Source organism: Carcharhinus amblyrhynchos, chromosome 18 (assembly GCF_965287045.1).
Source record: "Carcharhinus amblyrhynchos chromosome 18, sCarAmb.v2.hapA, whole genome shotgun sequence".
NCBI lineage: Eukaryota > Metazoa > Chordata > Chondrichthyes > Carcharhiniformes > Carcharhinidae > Carcharhinus > Carcharhinus amblyrhynchos.
This window is the reverse complement of record NC_137341.1, coordinates 43,577,869-43,590,308: the sequence shown is the minus strand read 5'-3', so window position 1 is coordinate 43,590,308 and position 12,440 is coordinate 43,577,869. Positions and strand designations below refer to the sequence as shown.

The window sequence follows — 12,440 nt, the reverse complement described above, 5'->3', positions numbered from 1 at the left end:
GTGGTAGCGAAGAAAAATAAAGCTCTTTACATAAAGTAGCCTGAAGAACAAATATTTCATGAAGTGTAAAATATTATTTTTGGCAAGGATAGGGGTGAGGCTCCTTAATACAGAGTTAAAGAGATCGAGGGGGCTTGAAAACTTGGGGAAGAGTGGACACTGACACTGCGTTCATAGAATAGAAGCCCTACAGTGCAGAAGGAGGCCATTCGGCCCATTGAGTCTACACCGACTACAATCCCCCTAGGCCCTGTTCCCGTAACCCATGTATTCACCTAATCTCCTGGTACTATGGCGCAATTTAGCATGGCTAATCAACCTAACCCACACATCTTTGGGAGCAAACCGGAGCACATCCACGGAGACACCGGTAAATTCTACACAAACAGTGAACCAAAGCTGGAATTGTGCCCGGATCCTTGGCACTGTGAGGCAGCAGTGGTAACCACTATGCCACTGTGCCACTCCAAACCTGCTTCTGAATGTCGATGGTGGTCAGTTTTGTTTTAGCACAGGGGCACCTAAGGTTAAAGAGTCTGCCATGTAGGTTTCACTCTGGTGGGACATTCTGGTCCCTCTGACAACACACTCCCAGCTGTAGAATTCTCAACAGCATTGAGTGGAATCAATGGGAAATTCCACTGATAGCAATGGGACCAGAAGATCCCACTGCCACGATAAACAGCACAGGGAGGCCAGAGGGTGGTACGATGGCACAGTGGTTAGCACTGCTGTCTCACAACGCCAAGGACCTGGGTTCGATTCCTGGCTGGCGTCACTGTCTGTGTAGAGTCCGCACACTCTCCCTGTGTCTGCATGTGTTTCCTCCGGTTGCTCCGGTTTCCTCCCACAATCGAAAAGGTGTGCTGGTTAGGCAGATTGGCCAGGCTAAATTCCCCCTCAGCGCACCCGAACAGGTGGCGACTGGGGGGATTTTCACAGTAACTTCATTACAGCGTTAATGTAAGTCTTACTTCTGAGATTGATAAATAAACTTTATTTTAGCACTTCCCACAGGATGCGCTTAATTAATGAGGTCGGGGCTGGAAGATTTGGCGTGTTTTCCAGCTGCCACAGAGCGGGACACATTCCACGTTCCCACTTCCGTCACAAGTCTCACGATGGGAGAATTCCACCCCAAGTTATTCGATGCCTTGGCCATTCCCACACTGCCCGTGGATTTTTAAAGCTATCTTTGAGAATTTCTTTTTTGCTGAAAGAACTCATTCATGCGGACAATGAAAGCCAAGCCAGGTTCACAATACTAAGTTGCATTTTGCAGCAGGAACTAAAATTATCACTTTCATGTTGCAATCTGGTAGCTTGCATCATGTACAGAGGCAATCAGGCCACATTTTTACAATTTATACATTCTGTCCAAGCGGATATACACGCAGCCTCAATTGCAGGCCATTTATCCACTTTGATTGGAGCCCAAGCCTTGAAAGGGATTTATTAGAGGAAAGGGATTTATTGAAAATGTCAGCTAATCCCCTGCAGATTTTCCGAGATTGAACCAAAAAAAAATGAATCTCACCAATTACCCTGCAACAATCTCAGTCTGAAATGCATTGTGACCCCTTCTAATGGGAAACATATTTGAATGAGGGGGTAGGGGAGGGGGGGGTTAACAGTACAGCAGTTCAAATCATTTCACAGATAATCCTAACTTTCTCTTGTTTTAATCTCCAGCTGCGTTGTAAACGTTCGCAGTCACGTTTTTCCCGGTGCCCGCGTAGTAAGTGACCCCCTCCCCTCCTCCCCGTCTGCCCCCACTGAAAAAACAGAGTTAATGCACAAGAAATACTTTGGCTTCATCTTCTTCACATGCCACATTTTCACTCAAGCACCTCCAAGCGGTTGTCATTCTTTGTGGAGTCTGCTCCTTCCAGCATTAATCATTAACAGGAAATGTCCGACGTTATATTAAAACAAGATGTGCAGTTCCACTGACTTTTTTTTTCCTTCTCGCTTTCTCTTTCTCTGGCAGCGCTGCCTCACAGCGCCAGGGACTCTGGTTCGATTCCCGGCTTGTCTGTGCAGAGTTTGCACATTCTCCACATGTCTGCGTGGGTTTCTTCCAGATACTCCGGTTTCTTCCCACGGTCTGAAAGACGTGCTTGTTAGGTGCATCGGCCGTGCTAAATTTCCCCTCAGTGTACCCGAACAGGCGCTGGAGTGTGGCGACTAGAGGATTTTCACTGTAACCTCATTGCAGTGTTAATGTAAGCTTACCTGTGACAAAGGCTTGATGTCTTTGTCGATATGTGCGATCTTCTTGGAGACCCTCTCCACTTTGACCCAGCAGCTTGTGGTGCCGACGGTAGCCATGATGTGGAGATGCCGGCTTTGGACTGGGGTGGGCACAGTAAGAAGTCTCACAACACCAGGTTAATATCCAACGAGCTTATTTGGAATCGCAGGCTTTCGGAGCGCTTCTCCTTCACCAGACTCACCTGTTGGAGGGATAGCGCTCCGAAAACTCGTGATTCTAGATAAACCTGCTGGACTTTAACCTGGTGTTGTGAGGCTTCTTATTGTGCCCACGCTAGTCCAACGCTGGCAAATTCTCCCTCAGGTGTACCCGAACAGGTGCCAGAGTGTGGCGACTAGGGGGTTTTCACAGTAACTTCATTGCAGTGTTAATGTAAGCCTACTTGTGTGATTAATAAATAAACTGAAGTTTAAGTATTCCTCACCCATTCAGAGTGCTGGAGCTTTCTCTTTTGTGCCATCCAACAGCTTCTGGGAGTGAGCGCTGATTTAATTTAGTTTCCTGGCTTCCATCATTATCAGGGTAAAAGTTGAGGCGGGCTGGACGGGGGGAGAGTATGTGGAAGCAGGGATTGAGTGAAAGACTCTCCACGGAGACGTGAAGGGTGGACGGAAGAGAGAAGCACAAGAGGAGGCTTTTCCATTCAAAGCCTGAGCATGTATACCTGCCCCCTGTGGAGACCTCTTGATGAAGCTGCAGTTGGGAAAGCCATCATTCTAAAACCACTTTTAATTTCCTAAACAGAGGTTTCTTGGCGTAGTTCTCTTTCTTTCTCTCTCTCTCTTTAATAAAAAAGAACAAGTCGCCTGGTTTTCTATTCTGGTTCGTGCCGATGCATACATTTAACTTGCTGTTTGTGCAGAAGCAACTTTTCGAGACGCGACCATATGCTTCTCTCCTTTTGTGAATAGGAGGCTGTCATTTAATGAGATTTTGACACAGGGTTACATGCTATTGTTGAAGTCCCCACATGCTCTCTCACTTCCTCTGGAGTGCAAATAGTGTAGTAACTCGGTGCTTCCTGTTGCAGCTTTCCTGTGTTTGCACTCTGCTTAGAGACGGTGCCTTTCACAGCTGAAGGCAGAGAGTGGCAATATTACATTGTCCCTCCCGTAAAATCTGCTGGGGAGAAAGGAGCCTGACCGTAAAGAAGGTAAGTAACTTGGTTACTTAAAAGAGATGGTCTGATGTTGAAGAGTAGTGATTTGTGCTGTGGCTGATTTTGTCAATGGTACATGTGCTGTTTAATGAGGGGACTTAGGGCAGCAATGCACAGTGGATGTCCTTTATATGACGCTGCTGTGTGTTTTTTTTGTGTGTTTGTTTGTGTTGTGAGTTTGTGCATGTTGTGCGCATGTTGTGTAGTGTTGTACATATTTTGCGTGTTTGTACATTTGTGTGTGTCATGTGCATGTTTATGTGTAGTGTGTGTGTCTGTGTGGTGTGCATGTTTGTGTGTTGTGTGCATGTTGCATGTATGTGTTGTGTGAGTGTGCATGTTATTGTGTGTGATGTGTGCATGTTATTGTGTGTGTTGTGTGCATGTTTATGTAACGTGAACGTGATGTGCATCGTGTGTGTATAAATGGGCAAAGCTTCATTGTGCAAAAGTTATTTTGGATTGTCAGCTCTTTGTGTGATGAGAGACTGCTGCTTTAGTTTTCTCCTGCTTAACATTAAGGGCTGTTCATGGGAATCTTTAAAACTAGCATTCCATTGTTCAGTTTCTGTCCATACTCTAATATTCAAGACTTAAACAGACTGAAACCAGAATGCTGTGAAGAAGAAGTATTATTAATGCTGTACTTTGCAATGCTGGAACAGAGTTAAAAAAAAGGAGTTTGTTAGTACATGGAATGGGGGCTGGCATACCCAGTAATTTATCCAAAATTGTTTTTCTCTAGGCAATTGGTAATTCTCCAAGAACATGTTGCATTTAGTAGTGTATGAATTAGAATAACTATTGGTTTACTGGAATCTGAAAAAAAATTGCTGCGTCCACAATATTTTGCTTGTATATTGGTTATGGACTATTATCAGCAATTGTAACTAACCTTATCAGATATCAGCTGTTCAAGGTTAAAATACTGAAATTTACTACTTGTAGTAATTTATCGGAATAGATTACAGTATCTTATCAATGTCACCTTGATATTAATGTACAGTTTGACTTTAGTTATCAATTATGGTCCGGTGAGTAACATTTTATAATGGCGCTATTTTAAAGATAGAGTAGTCTTTTACACAGGCAGTGTAGAGATGGGATTCAGTGCACGCAAGCATAAAATGGCATGTGAGGAACTGAACCACCTTCTCGACTGCCAATTCAGCCCAGGCTGAAGAGAATCTCTCCAAGTTTGCTAACTGCAAGGTGCCCAAGTGAGAACAACATGGGGGGGGAACGTCTCATTGAAATTCTTAGCAAGCATCAATCTATTAATCAAGCTGCCATGATGTGGTGTTAAATTAGCAATCGCAGTCCAGTTAAAAAAGGTAGTTGGCAGTGGATATGGCATACCTAGTATCGCGAGGGTAGACACTAAGAAATTATTGACCCAAAGCAGGAGAAAGCTTTATTCTGCATCCAAACAGTCATGCGTCTGGTCCAGAAAGTTTTCTTGAAGTTGGCGCTTGAATTGGGTTCCAAATAGGAGAATATACTCTTCAGGACTGACAGCAACACATAGGACACAGGAGGACAAAGACAGCAGACATTTCGGAATATCAAGGCCTGCAAGTCCCCTCCAAGCCACTCACCATCCTGACTTGGAAATATATCGCCATTCTTTCACCGTCGCTGGTTCTAAATCCGGGAATTCCTTCCCTAAGTACGTTGTGGGTCAACCTACAGCACATGGATTCAAGAAGGCAGCTCACCACCCCACCTTCTCAAGGGCAAGTAGGGCTGGGCAATAAATGCTGGCCAGCCAGCGACACCCCATGTTCCACAAATGAAGAAAAACAAAACATAGGAGACAACAGGGCACCACAATGGAGGCAGCACGGTGGCGCAGTCGTTAGCACTGCTGCTTCACAGCACCAGGGACCCGGGTTCAATTCCCACCTTGGGTGACTGTGCGGAGTTTGCACATTTTCCCCATGACTGCATGGGTTTCCTCTGGCCCTCCGGTTTCTTCCCACAGTCCAAAGATGGGCAGGTTAGGCGGATTGGCCATGTTAAATTGCCCCTTTAGTGTCCAAAGGTGTGTAGATTAGGGGGATTAGCACAGTAAATATGTGGGGTTGTGGGGATAAACACAGTAAGAAGTCTCACAACACCAGGTTAAAGTCCAACCAGTTTATTTGATAGTAAACCCACAAGCTTTCGGAAACACTGTTCCTTCGTCAGGTGTGTGGAAAGTTCATGGTAAGAAGTCTCACAACACCAGGTTTAAGTCCAACCAGTTTATTTGATAGTAATCCCACAAGCTTTCGGAAACACACCTGACAAAGGAACACCGTTTCCGAAAGCTTGTGGTATTGCAATCAAATAAACTGGTTGGACTTAAACCTGGTGTTGTCAGACTTCTTACTGTGTTTACCCCAGTCCAACACCAGCATCTCTACATCATGACTACCATCGAAAGTTCATGGGACAGGGATGGGTCTGAGTAAGATGCTCTATTGGAGAGTTTGCACAGACTTGATGGGCTGAGTGGCCTCTTCCTGCACTATAGAGATTCTGTGATACATTTGAAACGCCTCATTGACTTGGATGTGCTGTGAGAAGTCGAGTGGTCATTTGAAAATAGCTATAAAAATGCAAGGCTTTCTGACATATCCCAGTGGAAATGGTGAGACAAAGACATTTAAAACAGTTGCAAAGTCAACCCGAAACACTGGGTCACATTGTGAGGCTACCCAGAAGCCACTGAATTCAGTGTAAGTTAATCAATATTGCAATAAGCTTAGGCATCATTTACATAGTTTGCAATCTTTACTTCTTCCACCACAGCATTTGACTGCAATGTTCACACCAACCGGAGTAACAATGAGATGAGAAGAGTTCACACATTGCGAGTACTCCCCTGACAGACACCTGAAAGCTTGTTATATCTGAAAGGTGTCATTTTCCTCTGGTCATTGTCTCCAAAGGTAATTGCTATACAATTATCAGCTTGCTCTGATCACATTTCCTGGGATTGAGAATCAACAGATGCATCATGACAGTTTTACATATTGTAATGCACTTTGTAATAAACTTCTACTTTCAAATTGCCTTAAACCAGTGAGGGATAAAATGAGCATGTAGAATCATCGAATCCTTACAGTGCAAAAGGAGGCTGTTTGGCCCATCGAGTCTGCACTGACCAAAATCACACCCAGGTCCTACCCACATAATCCCATGCATTTACCCCAGCTCGTCCCCCTGCCACTAAGGGTCAATTTAGCACGGTCAATCAACCTGACTTGCACATCTCTGGACTGTGGGAGGAAACCGGAGCATCCAGAAAAAACCCACACAGACACAGGGAGAATGTGCAAACTCCACACAGTGACCCCAGCCAGAAATTGAACCCCGATCCCTGGTGCAATGAGGCAGCAATGCTAACCACTGTGTCACCATACTATCCTAGTTGGTGAGCATCTTGTTCTGGAAACAGAATTTCTAATAGCACAAAAGTCCTTTGATTCTGATATGCTTCAATCTGGTTTCAGTTTGACGATGGGAAGGATGGCATTGATCTGAGGCAGCAGTTGGAAGCAGACTTGCAGCAAATTGGCTATCCACTACACAACGAGGTTAATTTTGTTTTGCATTGACTTGGAAAAGTCAAGATCAGGGCCAGCACAGTGGCATGCACTGCTGCTTCACGCCTCCAGAGACCCAGGTTCGATTCCGACTCTGTACGTTCTCCCTGTGTCTGCATGGGTTTCCTCCAGGTGCTCTGGTTTCCTCCCCTTGTTCCCTCAAATTGACCCTAGCGTCAGGGGGACTAGCAAGGTAAATAAGGGGGTTTACAGAATAGGGCCTGGGTGGGATTGTGATCAGTGCATACTGGATGGGTCGAATGGCCTCCTTCTGCGTGGGTTTCCTCCAGGTGCTCCTGTTTATTCCCACAGTGCGAAATGCGTGCTGATTAGGTGCATTGGCCAAGCTAAATTCTCCCTCAGTGTATCCAAACAAGCGCTGGAGTGTGGTGACTAGGAGATTTTCACAGTAACTTCATTGTAGTGTTAATGTATGCCTATCTGTGACCATAAGACATAGGAGCAGAATTAGTCCACTCGGCCCATCAAGTCTGTTCCGCGATTCAATCATGTCTGATATTTTTCTCATTCCCATTCTCCTGCCCTTTCCCCATAACCCCTTATCCCCTTGTAAACCAAGAACCTATCTATCTCTGTCTCAATGACTTGGCCTCCGCAGCCTTCTGCAGCAAAGAGTTCCACAGATTCACCACCCTCCTCATCTCTGTTTTAAAGGATCTTCCCTTGAGCCTGAGGTTGTGCCCTCTGGTACTAGATTTTCCTACTATTGGAAACACCCGCTCTACGTCCACTCTATCCAGGCCTCGCCGTATCCTCTAAATTTCAATAAGATCCCCCCTCATCCTTCTAAACTCCAATGAGTACAGACCCAGCGTCCTCAACCGTTCCTTATACGCAAGCTCTTCATTCCCGGGATCATTCTTGTGACCCTTTCCAAGGCCAGCAAATCCTTCCTTAGATACGGGGCAAAAAAGTACCCCAAATGGGGTCTGATCAGAGCCTTATACAGCCTCATAAGTACATCCCTGCTCTTGTATTCCAGCCCTCTCGACATGTGACATGAACAAATAAACTTAAAATTAATTTCAAACTCAGTCCAAACTATGGGTGACACAAGTGCAGAATTCTCCCGTCCCGGGGCTAAGTGCCATAGCGGGGACGGCAAAGTGGAGTGTTTCCTGCCCCGGCGGCTGGCAGGCAGTCGCCCCAGATCTTCCGGCCCTGACTTCATTAATTATGCATCTGGGGGTGTGTGCTGCATTCCGCAGTGGGGCAAGCCTGATGGCACAAAGTCCGCCATCCTATCTGGGCGCCATATTGGAAAAGGTGCCCGACATCACTGTCCCACTATTGTAGAAAGACGGTGGACCTTCTAAAAATGAAGACCGACCTCTGGGAACATTCTGAGAGGTTGGAAGATAGACCCCAAACCTGGAAAAAGTCCAGCTTCAAATGCAAACCATTCCACCACCGCTCCCCCCCCCCCCCCCCCCCACCCCCACCACCACCACCACCACCACCACCACCACCACCACCACCACCACCACTCCTACCCTCAGGGCTACCAGCTGTACTGTTGCAGAGTCTAGGCTGGCTGATAGCCTCCATTCCGAATACTGTAGCAGCCCAAGGCATTGTCCAGGTTCAATCCCTCGGCACGCCACATTGTTCCAAATATGTTCTCACACTGGCTTACTTCCCCACTGGGCCCTGCAGATAATCTGGCATAGGTGACCAGGTCTTCATCTGCATCCCATTAGCAAGATTCCAGTGAGATTCACCCTGACCTCCTTCTGTACTGTAGGGATTCTATGAGTCTGAACTATCACTCAGCAGAAAAAAAGATTGGACACAGTGAAGAATAGATTGCAAGTTTGCTATGCGCCTGTTACTGCTTGGATCAGCTTCAGCAACGCTCTGTTTAATTTCTAAGGTATAGACATGGTTTAGGTGTGATATTTAATGTTACCCTCAACCATTACAAAAGGGAAGCATTGGGGGAGCATTCGATTGAAAGCTTTAATGTTGGTGGTTTTGGTTGAGTTTCTGAGTTGACATTTCAAGTGTTCACACGCCTATTGCTGCAAAGAGTCAAGTTCAACTCAACCTTCCTTTAACTTGAGTTGGTTGCATCTCAGAATGAATTAGCCTGTGCATTTCAAGACATGGGAGAATCATGATATTTCGCCTAGTTTTAACCCTCTGAACATGAAATACATAGAATCATAGAATCCCTACAACACAGAAGGGGACCATTCAGCCCATCAAGTAGGCACCAAATTTCTGCCAAGGTATCTTACCCAGCCCCCCGCTCCACCCCATCCTCATAACCCCATCCATTTACTGTGGTTAATCCACCTAACCAGCTTTGGACTGTGGGAGGAAACAATCCCACCCAGGCCCCATCCTCGTAACCCCACGTATTCACCCTACTAATCCAACTGATAGTAAGAAGCAATTTAGCATGACCAATCCACCTAACCCACATGTCTTTTGGACTGTGGGAGGAAACCAGAGCACCCGGAGGAAGCCAACGCAGACATTGGAGAGAACGTGCAAGACTCCACACAGACAGTGACCCAAGCCGGGAATCAAAACTGGATCCCTGGCGCTGTGAGGCAGCAGTGCTAGTCATGGTGGTGTAAGATTCTCACATCATCATAGTGAGTGACAGACTTGTAACTTCCTATTACTGCAGCATCCTAATACAATGTTGCATCTTATTCTATACTCTGTGGGCGTCTTAGTCACAGTTACCTCAGGCCAGATTCGAACCCGGGTCCCTGGCACTGTGAAGCAGCAGTGCTGACCACTGCGCCTGCCCCATCTTGAATTGTTAAAAAAATATTCTGAATGATAAGCAACAAGTGGTTATATAAGAAAGCATCTGTAGATGGATTTACAGTGAACATTCTATTCCCCAGCTTGTGAAATTGAGTCCCGATCTTTCTGATAGTATTTTCTTATTGGAACTACCTAATGCATGCCGTCTTTCTGGAAAGATTCAGCTTGGCTGATGGTTCTTTGGCTGGCCTGTGTTCTGTTGTCGTTTCAATTCAATGAAAAGTTTAGCCACCTAGGTACCCTCTGAACATTTGCCAAGACTTGTTGGGAGTTAAATGACTTCATGTTTAAATATTTGACACACATCCCAGCTGAGAAATATGTACATATTTGGAACTGACTCCAAGAAACAATATGGCCAGACGCTTGGGTACAGCATCACCTCTATGTTCCCTTCCAAGTCTTGAGTTGGACGATCAGCCATGATCGTGATGAATGGCGGAGCAGGCTCTAAGGGCCAAATGGCCTCCTCCTGCTCTCATCTTCTATGTTTCTATGTATGTCACACGCCATACTGACTTGGTAATATATCCTTCATTGCCCCTGGATCAAAATCCTGGAATTCCCAGCTTAACGGCATTGTTGGTGCCCTTCTATCAGCCTACTGCAAGTAGGCTTGTCCCGACTTCCTCGAGGGCACTTAGGGATGGACAGTAAATGCTGGCTGTGCCAACAGTTCTTGCAGCTCATGGCCGGACCAAGCAGAATTTGCTGATAAGCTTGAAGACGAAAAATTGCCCTGCTCGCGGCCGTCCACTGTCACGATATGTCACTATTGCCTGTCTTAGCACTATTCACACACATTCACTGTCGCTCCTTGTAGCCACCCTGTGACCTCCATCATCCTGGGTGAATCCTTCTTTCCGCTGTTGTTCGCTTAGCCTTCCTCAAGAGATCTCTGTAACTTTTCACCTCTGATCAAATGTCCAGATCACTGACACCTGGATGTCAAGTTACTTTTATAACACCTCTTCACTTGTTGTATGGTCTGAATGTGGAATTCTAAGCATTTTATTCGCAGTCTGAAGGAATTTTATATGAAAGTTAAATAATGGTTTTGTGAAAGTGCAAAAAGAGGCCATTTGGTCCATCGAATCTGCACCAACTCTCCGACAAATCATCTGCTCTGCCCAAGACCGCAAGAAACTACAAAAGGTTGTGAATGTAGCCCAATCCATGGTGCAAGCCAGCCTCCTATCCATTGACTCTGTCTACACTTCCCCCTGCCTCGGAAAAGCAGCCAGCATAATTTAGGACCCCACACGCCCCGGACGTTCTCTCTTCCACCACCTTCTATCAGGAAAAAAAACAAAAGCCTGAGGTCGAGTACCAACCGACTCAAGAACGGTTTCTTCCCTGCTGCTGTCAGACTTTTGAACGTACCTCGCTTCTCTCTTGAACTTTGTTCTATCTCTACACCCTAGCTGTGACTGTAACACTACATTCTGCACTCTCTTGTTTCCTTCTCTATGAACGGTATGCTTTGTCTGGATAATGTGCAAGAAACAATACTTTTCACTGTATGCTAATATACATGACAATGATAAAACAAATCAAATTAAATTACCCCGACCCTCTCCCCATAACCTCACTTATTTACCCTGCTAATTTTCCTAACCTACACATCTTTGGAAAGTAAAAGTACTTTTAAATGCGTATTCTTTTAGGTTTTGTGTATGTGGCAGGGACGTCATGGTGGCATAGTGCTTAGCATTGATGCCTCACAGCTCCAGGGACCCAGGTTCGATTTCCAGCTTGGGTCACTGTTTGTGTGGAGTTTGCACGTTCTCCCTGTGTCTGTGTGGGTTTCCTCTGGCTATTCCGGTTTCCTCCCACAGTTTAAAAGATGTGCTGGTTAGATGTGCTGGCTGTGCTAAATTCTCCCTCAATCAACCCGAACAGGAACCAGAGTGTGGCGACTAGGGGATTTTCACAGCAACTTCATTGCAGTGTTTATGTAAGCCTACTTGTGACACGAATAAATAAGATCAAATTTTAGAATTCTTATTTTCAGCCCTGAGATATTTATGTTCACAGAAAAGAACGAATGGCCAAGAGGCGTTTGAAAAACATTTTGGCTGAGTTGGTTGATTCAGTTTCGATATTTATAATGTAACATTTTACTTACTGGTGGTGAATCAGTTCCCTTTATTTGAAACGACATCTGCGATTCAGGAAGTCTGGGGCACAGAAAAGAAAACTTTTCGCATAACTTTTCAAATAACATTGATCCTTTTGACAATTTTTCATTAACGACAAAGAAACAGCCGTGTAAACCTGTATAATTTAGAAGAATGAGGGGAGATCAAATTGAGGTATACAAGATGATATAAAGTATGGATAAAGTAGATGTGGAGCAGATGCTTCCGCTGGTGGGGCATTCTAGGACGAGAGGTCATAGTCTTAGGATAAGAGGTAGCAAATTTAAAACAGAGCTGAGGAGAAACTACTTCTCCCAAAGGGTTGTGAGTCTGTGGAATTCGCTACCCCAAAGTGCGGTGGATGCTGGGACAGTGAGTAAATTTAAGGAGGAGTTAGACAGATTTTTATTTGGTAATGGGTTGAAAGATTATGGGGAGATGGCAGGAAAATGGGGATGAGGAGCATA

At 45.4% G+C, this 12,440-nt stretch overlaps 1 protein-coding gene across 4 annotated transcripts in view; it reads left to right on the top strand.

The window, feature by feature from the left end:
* Positions 1–12,440, top strand: part of LOC145355077 (neuronal-specific septin-3-like) — a 392,555-nt gene that overhangs the window by 145,342 nt on the left and 234,773 nt on the right. The window contains exon 2 of one of the 4 annotated variants that reach the window (XM_080206917.1): positions 3,306–3,428. The exons of 2 other annotated variants lie outside the window; for them this stretch is intronic. The gene's annotated coding sequence lies outside the window, so the exon portion shown is untranslated. Of the gene's footprint in view, positions 1–3,296; positions 3,429–12,440 lie in introns of those variants that run through there. One more of the 4 variants, XM_080206918.1, reaches the window with a different exon arrangement.